Source organism: Simochromis diagramma, unplaced genomic scaffold (genome assembly GCF_900408965.1).
Source record: "Simochromis diagramma unplaced genomic scaffold, fSimDia1.1 OVJJ01000811.1, whole genome shotgun sequence".
In the NCBI taxonomy this organism is placed as follows: domain Eukaryota; kingdom Metazoa; phylum Chordata; class Actinopteri; order Cichliformes; family Cichlidae; genus Simochromis; species Simochromis diagramma.
The window spans coordinates 126,130-143,470 of record NW_024387451.1 but is presented as its reverse complement, the minus strand read 5'-3'; positions in this window follow the sequence as shown (position 1 = coordinate 143,470).

Below are 17,341 nucleotides of genomic sequence, written 5' to 3'. Positions count from 1 at the left end.
TTTTAGGGTATGTCTCTACCAGCTTTGCACATCTAGAGACTGAAATCCTTGCCCATTCTTTATTGTTCCTCATTTTAACATAAGATATCATTCTTAGCTAAGAAAGAACTTGACACATGTTGTGATAAGCTAAACTTCAGAGCTACCAGGACACACCCACCTAGAGGGAAACAGTACTGTTGTTATTTGCCCTCCAGCCATCCTTTGATTTTAATTTAGCCAGAATGCCAGACAGTTGCTGTGCTAGATGTGATAGGTGTTTATTTACAGCTGTCAGAAGGGCAAAGAGTGTAGCACCAACACTTGAATACACTTCTCCTGACCCTACCTTACAGGTCACATCGTATGAATCCCTGCTTCTCCACAGCAATTATGGCTGTCAGTCGTAGCTCATTTAAACGGTAGGAACGCTTTGCCCGACATTGAAAAATACTTGGTCAACTTTACTGTTATACCACAAATTAATGCTACCTGAACTTTTCTGCCCCGACACTGCAAATGTCCAAGTCAACAATATGTAAGATTTACATGTGGTAGTTTGTTTAAGCTAGCTATGTAGCACTCACCTTTGCTTTAACAATGAACATTTCTTTTGTTCTTCTCCAACACAGTGGAATTACTTACATAATCAGACTGAAAATACATGTAGCTGTCTGCACTTGCTTTCAACCTCAGTCCAGCAGGTGGCAGTAAAGAAGATTTGAAACTACTGGCTAATAGTAAGTGTAGATTTAGTAAAATTGTATTTACATTGGCAACAATGACATCTGTTTGCTGTAATTGGAGGTCACTAAAATTAATGTTGAGCTGGTGTGTAACTTTGCAAAAATAATATTGGACTAGTTTTCTCTGGTCTTCTGTAATTAGAGCAGTAGTGACACTTTTCTTTGTAACCCACTGGCTGTCTCAGTGATGCCCATAACAGGGCTTGACTCTCTGGTATCACTCTTACACACACAACTTAAAGCATTTAACACAAAATCTGTTGAGGTTTACACCCATTTAAAAATTTAATTGGCCAGGAAAAGCTGTTTGTTAGCTATTAAAATAGCCCTCAGCAAAACAAAGCCATCTTACTATTTATCACTTATAAAAGGAAATAAAAATGGCCCAAGGTTTTTTTTCAGTGCTGTACCCAGGCTGACAAGGAGTCAGTCTGTCTGAAGTTTTAAGTGCTGAACATGCATGCATTTCTCCTGTTGTGTAGAGATATTTACACCAGAAGTGTCAATGAGAATAAAAAAAACCCCACATTTGTTATGAGGATGATCTATTTATTGGATATTGCTTCTAAATATGTTTATTTAGGCTTTCACAGTTTATTTCCCTACACAGAAAAGCTGCCTGTTTTATCATCTACTCGAAACCACAGACTGTTTCTATTGTGATTGTCATACTGCAGTGTGCTGCTCTCTGCTGATAGAAGTCAATGAAACTCACCCATTTGTCTCTTTCTTTCTGCAAATTAGGATGTCCGGTGCAAAATGAAAAGCAGAAGTGACACTCTACCCACAGGTGTCTCACAAACAGCAGGGGGGAAATAGCCATTCGTTACACTCTGAGCAGCAATTCACTTCCCTTCTGAACCTGTCTGGTGGCAGCATACACAACAGTTGCCTGTGGCTCTCTTTTGTTTTTGATAAAAAGTTACTGTGGCATCGTCCCTAAATATAGCATGTTTAAGGTATGTTCGTTTTGTTTAACTAAGTTGTATACATTGGAGAGACCAAACAGCCACTTCACAAGCGCATGGCACAACACAGAAGAGCCACCTCCACAGGACAAGACTCAGCAGTCCATCTGCATCTTAAGGATAAAGGACACTCTTTCAAGGATGCCAATGTTCACATTTTGGACAGAGAGGACAGATGGTTTGAAAGAGGAGTGAAAGAAGCCATCTATGTCCACTGTGAGCGACCATCTTTGAACAGAGGCGGTGGTTTACGACACCAACTCTCTGCCATCTATAATCCAGTTTTGAGATCCCTTCCCAGACGCCTTAACGCCCACTCACATCCTGGGCCATCTGACCTCAGGAATTCGCATGATAAGGTGGGGCCAGGTTTCACAATGAACACACCCGAAACTCTGGCTGATTGGGACCCACGCCCAGTTTCCCACCTTGGCTCAGGCGATTAGAGGATCATCAGGGGGTCCTTTTGTCCCTCTGTGGGGGGTCACTCCCACTAGGTTTATATCTGGGACTCTCCACCATTTGACCTTAGAACTGAAGAAGCTTCTCGGATGAGAGGTGAAACGTCTTCAAGCAACTTAAAGAAGTCCAGACGCTTGTCTTTGCAAGCTCCTTTGACTACGATGACCTGGATGACTGAGAACCTTCACAGACAACTAAGTTGTATGTTTAAAATATCAATAAAAGACAGTATGCAATAACTTATCATATCAATATCATAAAACTGCATTTTATTTGACACAGAACACAGAAACATGCATGTTTAAGCTTTTAAGTAAAAATGCATTTTTTTAACAAGTTAGGTATAAACAAAGTAAGTGTATGAGTCAAAGTATAAAAGACAGCATAAAATCTTTTCAGTCATGAAGACAGATATATATCTAACGGACACACAGCGCTGTGTGTTACCACATCAGTTCACATGTATTTGTATTAACTGGTATCTTTGATTCAGATTCAGACATGTGGTTGCACATGTAGTATGCATATATATATATATACACAAGTCAAAGTTTGATCCAGGTTCCACAATGAAATACTCTGTTGTTCAGAAATGTAGGTGGAATTTACTGTTTTATTAGAGATTCTGTAACAAGAAAGATGCAACTTAACAGGTGTCAGAATTTTCATCACAGTTATATTTAAACCATGTACCAAAAAAGTGCCACTAAAAAAGGAAAAAAAACTAGAGACTATCTGGTAGCAGCATAGATCACATTTGACTCCATTTGGTTTCTTTTTGCTTTCGGCTGAAACGTTACTGTAGCATAGTTCAAGTCATCATTGTCGCGACTCTGTGAAAAGAACATTCACAGTTAATTAAAATGACATATAAGGTGATTATTTGCTTAGTAGATCATATATTTGCAATACAACATACAGACAATGCAAATATATTTACTATAACACATAGGAACACATCAAATGTTAGTGGTATATGAGCTAGTTTTGTTTGGGCCTTGTCAAAGTACAAAAGTGCATTTTAAATTTAATCACCTCACTTTGGTCCAGATGTTGTTGTTCTTTAGAAGCTAGAAGGCAAAAAGACCACAGTTACTCTCTGTTCATTACTGCACATCATGAAGATTAAATACAAGAAAAGCTGTAGTATGTTTTAAAAAGTACCTTGCTTAAGTTTCCTGTTTTGAACAACCAGTCCAATGATGACCATTAGGAGGAAAACAGACAGAATACCCAAGGTGACGCTCGTCAGCTTAGCTGCAACATCAGACTCTTCTACAAGAAAAATGCAGAAAATTAAAGCCTCCAAAACTGTTTTATAGCTTTTAAATCATGTGCACATGCACAATAAAATACATTTTTAGAAAAATCTTACGTTTACATTTGCTGTCCATGTCATCCACAGGCTCATCAGCGTCTTTTGAAAACAAGACACTGAATTAGTTTTTTATTGATTCAATAATTATAATTATAAAAATATAGAGCATCCACATTGTTGTACAGTGGAACCCTTACGTACCCTTACTTACGAAATAAATTCGTTCCAGAGGGTCTTTCGTAAGTCAAAATTTTCATAAGTTAAAGCACCTTTTTCCATCGCCTTTTGAGTGAGGCGATGCTGGCTAAAGATTAAGTTCTTGGTGGAGGAGGACTTCGCTCATATTTATCAATAATTTAATATCAATAATATCTTTGTTTCCATCGAGACTTTACGCTTCTTTTTTTCACTCGAATCACTTGCAGAAAGTTTTTTTCGCACCATTATGAATGAACAATAGGCTAATTGCAAACGAAAAGCACATGAAATAGCGCAATGCAACAACAATATGTCTTTCATGTGGAACAGCGAAGTGCAAGTACAAAAGCCAAGGGGTTAGCACATCATTCGGAAGGCATTGTGGGCATTCTGAGCTCAGCCAGCGTGGACATTTTGCCGTACCACAGGCAGAAATATTGCCGTTAAGTGCCTTTGTAACTTGAATTTTTCATTTAATGGGGTCTTCGTAAGCCAGGGTTCAACTATATATGCAATGTAGGAAGTGTAGCTTAATGATAAAGAGAAATATTCAAACAATGGGAACCAAATCAAAACAAAGACTACAATAATACAATAATCTTACCACTAACGTTTAAATGCGTCACACTGAAAACCAGACATCCATCATAAAATCCACAGAAATACAGCCCAGAGTCAGATTGATCCACTTTCTTGATTTTGAGGAAAAGAGTGGAGATGTTGGTTGTCATTTCAAATTTTCCATTTTGAAATCCATCACTGTATGTAACCTCACGTTTAGAACTTAAAGAAAGAGAGATGCAGCTGACTGTGGTACTGTTGACCATTCTGAACCAGAAAGTCAAAGAGTCCCATTTGGAGTTGTTAGTGCACTGCAGAGTCACATCTTCACCTGGCTGGACCTCTACAGTCTGAAAATCAGAAGCTGAAATGGAAATTCCCCCTGAAACAATGGAAAAAAACAGACAAATGTTCTTTAGAGACTTACTGTAAGATAACATGATGGGGAATTCGATATCTCTAAATAGTAAAGTTGGTAATAAGCAAATGTAGTTGATGATGGGTTAAACAAACAATAATAAGTTAATATTGATGTCAAGTGTAATAAACTATACTTACAGAAGCTACAAAGACTTAAAGCTGTTATAAAGCTGAAGTTCATCGTTGTGTGTCTGACGCTCTGCAAGCCCGCAGTTGGTGTATTCACTAGAAAGGTTGCTCTCAGTGTACTACTGTGAATGCGATAGAGGCGGAGTGTCATGTTTTACTTAAACCATTTCAAAGGGGCCATGTGAGCTTTCTCAAGACGGTGTTTATTCCTGTTTGGCCATTTTGTAGATACCAACATCGACCCACACATTACTGTTAACAAGTAACAGCAAATGCTATTTAATAGAAACACAATAGATCCAATTAGAGCCATCATTGAGTTCTGTTATTTCTTATTAGGAGACTCAAAAGCACATCAGGGTGTTTAGTTTTTAAGTACCATCACTTTTGTACCTGAATTAAACAAAGTCATTTGATAGTTGTTGTCAGTGGTTAAGTTCTCCTGTGACAGACAGACTTTGATATCAAAGCACAAGTAATAAATAAAGTTTTAGAGGTGCAGAGACCACCAAGCAAGCCTGCCAGAGGGATTCGGTTGAGACATCAACCACTTGAGGCTGCTGTGGTCGGTGTAAATGGTTACGTGCAAGCCTTCGACATAGGGTCGGAAATGTTCCAAGGCCCAGATCACGGCCAGACACTCCTTCTCTGGAGTTGAGTAGGGCTTTTCCGATTTGTGCATAGCCCGGCTAGCAAATGCTACAGCAACGTCTTTGTCATCCTCATCTTTTTGCATTAATGCTGCCCCAAGACCAGCATCGCATGCATCAGTGTGAATGAAGAATGGACGTGAAAAATCTGGGAACCTGAGGACCGGCGCTGAGGTTATTGAATGTTTCAGAAAGTCCACAGCTGCCTGGCACTTGTCATCCCAGTGAAACTGCACATCCTTTTTAGTGAGGGCGAAGAGTGGCTCTGCATGGCGGGCATAGTCCTGCACAAAGCGGCGATAGTAGCCAGTCAGGCCAAGGAACTGTCGCACCTGCTTTGTTGTGGTCGGCACTCTGAAGTCAGTCACAGCTCTCACCTTGTCAGGGTCAGGATGAATGCCAGCCGGCGTAACCCGATAACCAAGGAAGGTGAGTTCTGAAAGGCAGAATTGGCATTTGCTCAGCTTTAAAGAGAGGCCAGCGGACTGAAGCCTACCAAGGACCTCTTTTAAGTCAAGCAGGTGTTGCTCAAAGGTCGGTGATGCGACAACAATGTCATCTAGATACACCGCGCAGGACTTATAAATCAGGCCAGCTAGAACATTGTTCATAAGCCGCTGAAAAGTCGCAGGGGCGTTACACAGGCCGAAAGGAAGGACTCTGAACTGAAACAGGCCACAGTGCGTGATAAAAGCAGTCTTTGGTTTAGCTTCTTCAGCAATCCACATCAGGTAGAGGATTACGGGAAAGGGCATCGGGCACCTTATTACTTTCTCCAGGTTTGTGGATGATGCTGAAGTCAAAGTCTTGAAGGCGCAGAGACCACCAAGCAAGCCTGCCAGAGGGATTCTGCCAGTAACCTCGAGCGAGGTCTAGTGTTGTGAGAAACTTCCCTCTCGACAGAAAGTCCAGTGATTCATCCACTCGCGGGAGTGGGTAAGAATCCTTCACGGTCAGCTGATTCAGACCACGGAAGTCAACACAGAACCGTGGTTCGCGGGGGGGTTTGTTCACAATGACCACGGGGGCTGCCCATGGTCCTGATACAGGTTCGATGATGTTATCCTGTAGCATTTTTTCCACTTGCTCTTCTATGATTTGCTTTTTAGCTGGTGAGGTGCGGTATGGTGGCAAGTTAACAGGCTTTGCATCCCCAGTTACAATGACATGTTCTGCCAGAGAAGTGCGACCAAGGTGGCCATCAAACAGGTCACCAAAACTATTTAATAACTCCAACAGTTCTTCCCGTTCCTCAGAATCCAAGTTAGCTTCTCCAGCCTTATCATGGAGCTGCGGGGTGTTCTGCAGGGTCATAGTTCCACACTCAAGATCAGCTTCCACAAAGCCATTTTCAAAGAGTTCATCAAGACATGGGGGATTATCATCCATAATTACAGTTCTTGTTGGGACATGTATTGTCAGTGAAGTGCGAGTCATGAAGTCCATCCCAAGAACAAAGAGGGATGACAGGTCCTGCACTATCACAAACCGCTGATAGACTCGCTTGCCCATAAATCCAATGGTCAGCCAGGTTATTCCTAATGGACTGCAGTTGGTGCCATTGGCCAGTCTTATTGGGGGAGAATCCCACGGATTCTCTAATGACTGGTTTCTGTGTCTCTTAGATAACAGGTCTGCATTTACTGCTGAAAGAGATGCCCCTGTATCTAGTGTGGCATCCAGAGCCGCCCCATTAAAGTTCACTTTAACTCTGAGAGGGGTGTTCCACGATGCTTGCGAAGTTCCATCTTCAACGTGATTGAGCACTGGTGGCACACTTTGATTTGACAAAGGCGATGAGGGCTAAGTTATTGGTTGGGGGGAGGGTTGCCCCTGTGAAACACTCTCCCCCCCCTGAAGTTTCCCGGCCTCCTGCCCGTTGCTCTCGTCTCCCTGACCCCGCCAGTTTCATCTGGATCCGCAGGCTGAGTTACTGGATGTTGGTCAGGAGACAGCGTTTGGGGAAGCTCCGGAGCCATCCTGGGAGAGTGTCGAGCTCCCTGAAAATCATTGGAACAGTTAGGGCACGTACGAGAGGTAACACCAGGCATGGCACATTTGAAACAGCGGGGTCCTCCCTCAGCTCTGTTTTTCGGCTGAGCTCGGGAGGGCCGTGAAAGGTTAGTGCCAAGAACAGAATGCAGCTCGTGGGCACGCAGCACTAGATCAATTACTGACTTTACAGGCGTTCCGTACAGTGCTACTCTGTACTTCTCCACTGCGTGTTTACAGATGAGCTCAATTTGCTCCAGTTCAGATGGTGGGTTCCTCAGTCTCCTAAATTCACTGAGCATGTGGGCAACAAACGTTGGCAGAGGTTCTTCGGGGTGCTGGAAACAGTCCAGGATGCCTCTCAAAATCTGCTCCTGGTTGTCAGCAGGCAAGAAGACGGTTCTGAAAAGTTCACAAAACTTAGCCCATGTAGATACGTGAGGAATGAGCACATTAGACCACTTTCTCGGTTCCTTAGCTAGGAAGTGTGGCAGCTCTCTGAGGATTTGGGCGTCTGTTAGGTCTAAGGAGGTTTTATAAGCAGCAACAGACTGCAGCCATTCTTCTGGGTGAAGGCTGCCATCATTAGCGAACACCTTGGGCTCCAATTTAGCTTGGTGCAATGCCGCAGCAAGGACTCTGGTTGTATTAATTAGCTCCAGTGAATCTGAGTGGGATTGTGGCCCCACGCAGCTCTGGCGGGCTGCGTGGGGCCAGGTGTTGAGATAGATTGCTGCGTTTCCCTGGTTGGCAGGCCTGGCACATATGGGGTAGAGGAGGCCTGAGGAAAAGGGTGAGTAATCTGGGCAGCTGGCACTTTTGGGACTGGTCGTTTTTGTTGAGTCCACTGCTCCAGAATATTCCTCTGGAGGTCCAAAGAGTCATGAAGACACTGCTGAAGCATATCAACCTCTGCTTGCAGACTTTGCACTTTATGCCCAAGGTCAGCAGTACTATGTCTGGCAGTAAGTCGGTTGGGGTGTAATATAAAGTCTATATCATCACACATGTCATTCAAGTCAGGATGAGTAGCCATAATACACTTATCAAAGACCCAAATCTATACAAGGTAGCAGTTAAGCAGAAATCAACTTCAGTTCTGGTCACACAAAAATATATGAAACGTGAATTCTGAAGTTTAGCTACACAGCTGACTTTGAAACGTGGAGGTAGAAGGAGTAAACACCCCGGATCAAAAGCATTTAGGTGTAAAATAGATCCAAACTTACGAGTAGCTGTGTATGAGTAACACCTTTTCAAGTCAAATGCACTTAAAACAGCATCTCAATAAGAACAGTTAAGCCAGTGAGAATCAATAGCAAATCAGTTTGAAATATAGACAGCGTTTTTTTTTTTTTTTTTTTTTTTTTTTTTTTTTTTTAATATACACTCACAACATCAGTTCGGCGATTTTCCAGAGGACTCCAAACTTGTCCAGTCCTGACACGGCATAGAGGTTTGTCCCGTGGAAAAGTTCCCACTTGCAGAGACCGTACGAACGAAGCAAAGTCTGCAGCGTGAGCTCAGCTGGTGAGGAAGAAAAATCCGGTGCTCTTCACTTCGCATACATGCACTTCAGAAACTATGAAGAAGCGGCATCCGTCTCGCGTCCAAGTAGCGTGAATCCACGTTAATCCAAAAATGTCGCAGTAAAGGCGTTCAGCAGATGACGATAATACATCCCGAAAACAGCGCTGCGGCGGCTTCACTCGTTGCTGTGGAAACACACCTCCGTGATCCGGCGAATCGGACGTCCGCGTCGAGGCCAGCCTGGTCTGTTTCCGCGAAGTATGGCGGGCTACTACTAGATCTACTTTGCCGCGATGTACCTTTTAGTGTATCAATCATCAGCTACTCGAAGATACTGCATACTGAGGTCCAAGAGAAGATGTTCGGGCGCCATTTTGTAACGTTGGGTTGTGTTGTGTGGTTGAGAAGAGGCGGCAAAACACCTAGCAGGCTAGGCGGAAGGATACACACCCACGCTGGTATCAGTAATCCACGGTGGTTCTTTAATACGCATTCTTCAGCAACCGTATAAAAGCCCGGCTGAACGGCTGCGGCTCAACAACAAAATGCCCAGCGTTCATACAACCCAAGCGTTGCAAACAAAACAAAAAAAGGGTCTGGAAAAGAAAACATAAGTCCGTCCCTCATTAAGCACGAGCGTGAAGGCACACGTCCACACCATCACAGAGAGAGAGAGCAGAGAGACCAGTGACACACACTGATGACACCATCAACCCTCGACTTGGGTGTCTTAAAGGGACACCACACCATAGTGGCTGTTACATGACTCTGGGGTAAAAACTCAAATTATTACATGGACACAGAACTGTTTTTTATTCCTGGTTTATTGCTAAGTGTAGATATTATTCAAGTTACAATAAAGTGTGGACAAGAAAGTGTTTTCTTGCACTTTGAATGTGCACAAAGAGAAATTAGGATCTCCAGTGCATTATGAAAAGTAACAACTCCACCCACAGGGGTTTCACAAACAGCAGGTGGGAAAAGGCGTTTCTTCTACTCTGAGCAGCAATTCACTTCCCCCTGAACAAATCTGGTGGCAGCATACACAACAGTTGCCTATGGCATTGATTAAAAGTCACTGTGGCATAGTTCACATGTGTAGTATGTTTAAGTTATGTTGGTTATGTTTAACATATAAATAAAAGAAGTATGCAATAACTTGTGAATCTCATAAAACTGCATTTTATTTCTAACAGAACACAGAAACATAGCATGTTTAAACTTTTTAAGTAAATCTTTAACAACTCCGCAGTTGGTGTGTTCACTAGAAAGGTTGCTCTCAGTGTACTACTGTCAATGCAATAGTGGCAGAGTGTCACGTGGTGCTTAAACTATTTCAAACTGGCTCTCTCAAGACAGTGTTTATTCCTGTTCAGCCATTTTATAGATAGTAAAATGAACCCCCACATTACTGTTAACAAGTAACAGCAAATTTAATTTAATCTTTGTTTCATTTCACTTCCTTTCCCAAGATGAATATCTATTTGATTTACCACTTTCTAAATACAGATGTTTGCCAGTAGGGTCAATAAAAACGCAAACAGCACAAAATAAGCTTTAGGTTTTCCTGCCAGAAGAGCAGGAAAACACGAGGGACATAACTGGATTTAACAAAAAGCAAGCCTTTAATTATGGCTGACAGCGAAACGTAGAAACACAAGGCAATGATGAAACTAAACTATAGCCTAAACTGGGGAAGCTAGGATTAACTATGAAAACGGTGACATGAAACATAAATATGAACATGAATCTGAACCCAAGCTTGAAAGTAATCCTGTGACTTGAAGTACGTGATGCTAGAAAAACAGATGACCCAACACTTAACAGAGGAAGACAGGGGCTGTGTCCCAATTCAGAGACCGCACGCTTGAAGTACGCATTTTGAGTGCGATTACGTCACCGCCACGCAACGACGTCTGTCCCAATCCGAAGTGTACTCCAAATGCATACTCCAAATGCGCCGTCGATATCCCCAAATATCAAGCGTGGTCCGGTGCACGCTTCGTGGTCCCATATATCCCACAATTCATAGCGCGGCGGTGGGTGTGGATAATTTTGTGGCAAAATACAGCAGAAGGAAGTACTGAATATGATGTCACTTATTTATGTGCAAATGTTTAATAATGAAGAATATTAAAACATTACTGTTGGCCACATGTCGGCAAAGTTATGTGACATTAGTGATGTTTGTACTTTCAGCGTTAACTTGGTTTTAAAGCCTCTACTTCAAAATATATATATAGTCGACCTTAATCTTACAGAGAATGTGATGATTTTATGGATAATTAAAGTCAGTCATATATCCACAAACACAACAATTTGAAAGTCAGTGATGCTGCTCGGTTTGCAGTCCTGAATATCACGGCACAAGCAGGATTCACTGCACTGTTAATGTTAGCTATGTTATATTGCTGCCTCTGTTCGGTGGTGTCAAGCCAAACGGACTTTAACGTGTGTTTGAATGAGCTGACGGTTCACTCGTTAAGCTGAAAGAAAGATGCTTTATTCACAGGAGTCACACATGTGTCCACTGTACCATCTGGGAACTCTTCTTGTTTCGTAATAACACAAACACTAAATCCTCCTTCTCTTGTGCTGTTTTGTAGCAGTGTATACACCTGAGACTGTCACCTGTCTGTCTGTCCTGCACTCTCTCTCCTTGTCTTTCTCTCTGATTGTGTAATAAAAGTATGAACATTCATTTATAAGTTACACTTGTGTTTGAATCTTGCAGCTTATCACACATTTGATTTCCATGTGTGACAACTGCAAGTGTCCAGAGTGAGGACAGACTGAGGGACCCACTGCTGCACATCATCTGTGAGGCTTTGCACCCCTGATGATCCACCAGGACGAACTCAGCAGTGTGTGAGGAAGAGGAGGAGGAAGAGCCAGCAGCAGCTGACAGATGGAGAGAATAGACAGACTGTTCCCTGTTTGTGAAGGACTGCTAGGAAAGTTTAGAATCACTAATTGTCTGTCCTGAATCAGTCTTATTAGGTAATGTTCAAATAATTTTATCATCCCAGCGTTTTCAGTGTGGGAGAAAGTACTCAGGGCCTTCAGGTTACACACTATGAAAGGCAGCAACAAGTTTAATGTTCAGAAATCTAAAGTATGTATCAGCAGCAGAATGGAGCTAAAAATAAATGTTTGTTTCAGTTCTATGAAGCTTTGAGTATTTTGGATTAGTAGCACTGCTGTGTTTGTTGCATCATATTGCTGTAATTGTTTATATGCTTTATATATTCTGAGGTAAGTTGATCTATAGTGTTACATCATATTCTATAAGGATGTTATGTGTTTGTGTGATTTCTGCCCAGCTTGACCCATTTAGCAGAAGTCAGCCTGTTTAATATCTATATGTTTGATATCTATTCTGTATAACTTAAAGCAGCTATGACATGGTCTGATTTTCTCATCTAATAAAGGAATATTTCATATATCAGTCTACTCTTCATTTTATCAGAAACAGTTTTCACAACTCGTACATTTTGTTTTTACACATATATGTAAGTATTGAGCCAAATGTAATGTAATGCCAACATATTAAACGAACAATATTTGTCTCTTATGTATAATGCATTTGTATATACACTGTCAAAGGTACTTGTCTTTGAGTGAAGATTTAAGGTGATAGGAAATATAAATAACTGCAACTTGAATCTTTGACCGAGAGTTCAAGCTCACTGCTGTAAGATATCCTGTAATATATATACATATATATGTATATATAAACACCCAGCACACCTCTGCGGGCAGTTTATCCTTCAAGCTCGGGTCCTCTACCAGAGGCCTGGGAGCTTGAGGGTCCTGCACATTATCTTAGCTGTTCCCAGGACTGCACTTTTCTGGACAGAGATCTCCGATGTCGTTCCCGGGTTCTGCTGGAGCCACTCGCCTAGCTTGGGAGTCACCGCACCTAGTGCTCCGATTACCAAGGAGACCACCGTTACCTTCACCCTCCACATCCTCTCGAGCTCTTCTCTGAGCCCTTGGTATTTCTCCAGCTTCTCGTGTTCCTTCTTCCTGATGTTGCTGTCATTCGGAACCGCTACATCGATCACTACGGCCGTCTTCTTCTGTTTGTCTACCACCACTATTTCCGGTTGGTTAGCCACCACCATTTTGTCCGTCTGTATCTGGAAGTCCCACAGGATCTTAGCTCGGTCATTCTCCATCACCCTTGGGGGCATCTCCCATTTTGACCTTGGGACTTCCAGGTTATACTCGGCACAGATGTTCCTGTACACTATGCTGGCCACTTGGTTATGGCGTTCCATGTATGCCTTGCCAGCTAGCATCTTGCACCCTGCTGTTATGTGCTGGATTGTCTCTGGGGCATATTTACACAGCCTGCACCTGGGGTCTTGCCTGGTGTGATAGACCCCAGCCATGAGACAGATTAATACGAAGGCATGCCGGCTCGGACGTCGCCCGGATCAACAAGGTCTGCGTCAGGTGTTGAGGAACCAGGGCACCCTGACGAGAAGTGGGCTACTGGAACAAGACCGGACGGAGCAGTTGTCAGCCACCTGTACATGGATTACATCAAGCTGTATGCCAAGAGTGAACGAGACATCGATTCACTGATCCACACTACCAGGCTATACAGCAATGACATTGGAATGTCGTTCGGACTGGAGAAGTGTAGTCGGATGGTAACAGAGAGAGGGAAGGTAGTCAGAACTGAGGGGACTGAACTACCAGAAGGCAACATTGCAGACATAGAGGACAGTTACAAGTACCTGGGGATCCCGCAGGCGAATGGGAACCATGAAGAGGCCGCTAGAAAAGCTGCAACCACCAAGTACCTGCAGAGGGTCAGGCAAGTCCTGAGGAGTCAGCTGAACGGTAAGAAAAAGATCCGGGCCATCAACACCTATGCCCTGCCCGTGATCAGGTACCCTGCTGGGGTAATAGGCTTGCCAAAGGAGGAGATAGAAGCCACTGACATAAAGACAAGAAAGCTCCTTACCATGCATGGAGGGTTTCACCCCAAGTCCAGCACCCTGAGGCTGTACGCTAAGCGGAAGGAAGGGGGCCAGGGACTGGTGAGTGTCAGCACCACAGTCCAGGATGAGACAACAAACATCCAAGAATACATTGGGAAGATGGCCCCAACTGACCGAGTGCTCAGTGAATACCTCAGGCAGCAGAAACCCAAGAAAGAGGAGGGAGACGAGGAACCATCATGGAAGGACAGGCCCCTGCACGGTATGTACCACCGGCAGATAGAGGAGGTGGCTGATATCCAGAAATCCTACCAGTGGCTGGACAAAGCTGGACTGGAAGACAGCACAGAGGCACATATATATATATATATATATATATATATATATATATATATATATATATATATATTAGGGGTGCAACGATACACAAAATTCACAAAATTCACAAAATTCACGGTTCGGTTCGGTTCGATACTTTGGTGTCACGGTTCGATATTTTTTCGATACAAGAAAATGTTCATGCTTTTTTAATTTGTCATTTATTAAAATTATAAATATATATTTTAACTCAAACGTACAGTTTTTAAATTTAATGTTGCTGAAACAACAAAGGGATAAAATAATAAATCTGATCGAGAAATCACTCATGTTTGGAAAAGAGAGTTTATTACAGAGAAATGGCTCTTTCCAAAAGAAAAGCTATACTATACGCTTCTTCTGGGCTATATTCTCAGCAGCATATTAAACATATCAGGTCCCCATAAGGAGAATCATGTGCTAACAGCTGTCTAAATAACTAAAGTTTGTAGCATGCGTGCTTTTTGTCGTTGTCTGCTTCCACTTGTCTTTGCACTAGGATGATGTCGGCGTAAATGTGCAGTCATATTCATTTTGTTCCCACTAGTGCTGTCAGTGTTAATCTGAAATGATGTTAACGCCACAACACGGCAAATCTCCGTTAACGAGCTACCGCGGATTGCCCCGTGCGTGGGGCTGGACGGCCAACATGTTAACGAGCTAACTGCGCTAACACACTAGTTCCCACCCATGTAATTGAGCATTGGGTGGCACATCCAACATACTGTTTTACTTTTGTCCATGACGCGCTTACCTTCAGGGTCATACTTCACATGAAGACCAGGGTGGGGGAGGTTCAATTTGCAATGTTGCAATGAGCTGAGCTTCTGTCTCGCTAGCTTCCGCTGTGCTCAGTGGATCTGCGCTCAACAGTGCAGCCTAGGCGGAGTAGTCGAACGCAGATCCACTGAACTCTCAACACAGACAGCATCGTCAGAAGAAAAGTTGATAAAATAAATTAAAAATTTTGTATTGTTCGATACATATGCATACTGAACCGAAAGCACTGTATCGAACGGTTCAATATCGATACGAATATCGCTGCACCCCTAGTATATATATGTATATATGTAAATATATATGTGTATATATATATGTGTATGTGTAATATGTATGTGTAATACCTATGTATATGTGTATATATATGTATATATATATATGACCAACAAAATTTTTTTCTCCTTCATTTATGTCACACAATGCTGTATGTAACGTTTCTCGTGGTCAGTGTCATGGTTGCTAGGCAACCTGAACAGCGCCACGAAGGCTAGCACATCCCATTTCACAAGACTCTCACTTCCACACTTCTCGTACTCATAGTACGCATCGTACGCGTAGTGCGAGTACTTCAAGCGTGCGGTCTCTTAATTGGGACACGGCCAGAGGACTTAAATACACAATAATAATAATAATAATGGATTGGATTTATATAGCGCTTTTCAAGGCACCCAAAGCGCTTTACAATACCACTATTCATTCATGCTCACATTCATACACTGGTGGAAGCAGCTACAGTTGTAGCCACAGCTGCCCTGGGGCAGACTGACAGAAGCGAGGCTGCCATATCGCGCCATCGGCCCCTCTGGCCAACACCAGCAGGCAAGTAGGGTGAAGTGTCTTGCCCAGGGACACAACGACCAGGACAGAGAGCCCAGGGATCGAACCGGCGACCTTCCGGTTACAGATGCGATTCCCAACCCCCTGAGCCACGGTCGCAAAGGTAATGAGGGAAGTGGAAACACCTGGGGAAACACAGCTGACACAAACCAACATGACGCCACAGGGGAAGCAAAACTAAACACACTGAACATGGAAAAACAAGACTTTCAAAATAAAATAGGAAGCATAATGGAACTTAGGCATGACAACACAAGCTCGACACCTCAGTCAACCACTGCATTTCTGTACTGAAAAATCAAGTGGTGTGAGAACTCCAGAAGGTGTATGCTCTTTATAGAGTTAGGTAGGTGTTAGGTTGAAATTGTTAAATGTTGTCATTGTGTTAGTTAAATTTGTAATCCTTAGTTCAAGCTGTAGGATCAAAGACATTCTTGTGTTTCTGTTCCCCTCCCCAGCCTGTTGAATGGTGAGGGGGGCTGTAGTGTATATGTAGGCACATCCCATGAAGGGTGCTCTCAGTGTGATAAATGTGATAGAGGTGGGAGTTTTGTGTTGCTTTCAAAGCTAAATGCGTTTAGGTCATAGAGTCATGACACACGTGTTTAGTCATAAAGTGTTATTTCAAGGTTTTATTTTGTCTTTATTTTAAAAAAGAAGAACAAGAGTGATGTTTCAGTTTTCTCAGTTTTAAAAACATGCATTATTAAAAACCTGGCTGTTGTTACAATGCTGATAGTGTCAGGGTTGGCTGTTTGGCTGGCAAAGGCTGGACCCAAATGAAGGACTGAGAACACAAAGGGTTTAATAAAAAGAAGGAGTTTTATTGTTGTAAAGTTAGAAAACATAGCTAAACACAAAAGCAATAAGCAGAGGAAAGCAGGGAACATAGCTGGAAGCAATCAAACTAACAGAATATTAGGAAGAAAAACTGAACACAGAATGAGAGCCTGTCAAAAATAAAACAGGAAACACATGGAGACGCAAACCAAAACACACGTGACACCAAAACAACCAGAGCACTAAAGGGAACAGATTAAATGAAGAAGACACTAAGAACTAGAAAAACATGATTAAAGTAGGAAGAACAAGAAAATATCAAATGAGAACTAAAGAATGTAGAAACACTGGGTCACGGACTGGGAACCATTAAAGTCACAGTCAAAGAGTCCTTGAGTTAAGATAAGTCAACACTTTTATGACAACAAAAGCTGTTATATGACAAAGTTGGGTTTCAACTTCCATTTGACTTAAAACTTCATAGGCCATAGTACTTTTTATTATTTTAATTTTTTAAAAGAATACATCAAATAATAATCAAATAATGCCACCTACAAAGGACAGGAGGTCACTGAAAAATCTGTTCTCCATCATAGACAACCCATCACACCCACTCCACTGTGGTCTGAAACTTACAACCTAATACAGAAATCCAGCCTGAAACAGTGGAAAGATGTTT